The following is a 350-nucleotide window of genomic DNA, read 5'->3' as shown; positions in this document are numbered from 1 at the left end:
CTGACCTTTAAGATGAGCAAATTAAATTCTCATAGCTCTTGAATAGTGCACTGATTTTTCTTTGCTTTATTATGTTTCTTTCTCTGTTAGCTCTTAAGATATTTATTTTTTGTAGTGATACTGAAAAATAGTCCTGAGTTTGTTCAATACCTGTATATTTTTGTACATGTGCCAATAAATCTTATAAATGTTGACTGTATTTCTTATGTCACAACCTGCAAGCAGAGGAAAACTCGTTTCTGTAAAAGTAATTTAGGTGAATTTGTGCAGGAGGTTGAGGATATTCAAAGTATGAAAACATATGTTATCCATACAGTTAGGGAGGAGTCGAGAAACAAGAAACTAAACGT

General features: G+C 32.0%; 2 protein-coding genes across 2 annotated transcripts in view; both read left to right on the top strand.

Moving 5' to 3' along the window:
- LOC119587764 (B-cell lymphoma/leukemia 11A-like) overlaps positions 1–192 on the top strand; it is a gene marked incomplete in the record, with an annotated part of 884 nt that extends 692 nt beyond the window's left edge. Inside the window, 1 exon segment of the mRNA XM_037936452.1 lies at positions 62–192.
- LOC119587762 (protein tramtrack, beta isoform-like) overlaps positions 1–350 on the top strand; it is a gene marked incomplete at its 5' end in the record, with an annotated part of 48,755 nt that overhangs the window by 19,614 nt on the left and 28,791 nt on the right.

Source organism: Penaeus monodon, chromosome 23, assembly GCF_015228065.2.
Source record: "Penaeus monodon isolate SGIC_2016 chromosome 23, NSTDA_Pmon_1, whole genome shotgun sequence".
Classification (NCBI taxonomy): Eukaryota; Metazoa; Arthropoda; class Malacostraca; order Decapoda; family Penaeidae; genus Penaeus; species Penaeus monodon.
This window is presented reverse-complemented; position numbering and strand designations above follow the sequence as displayed.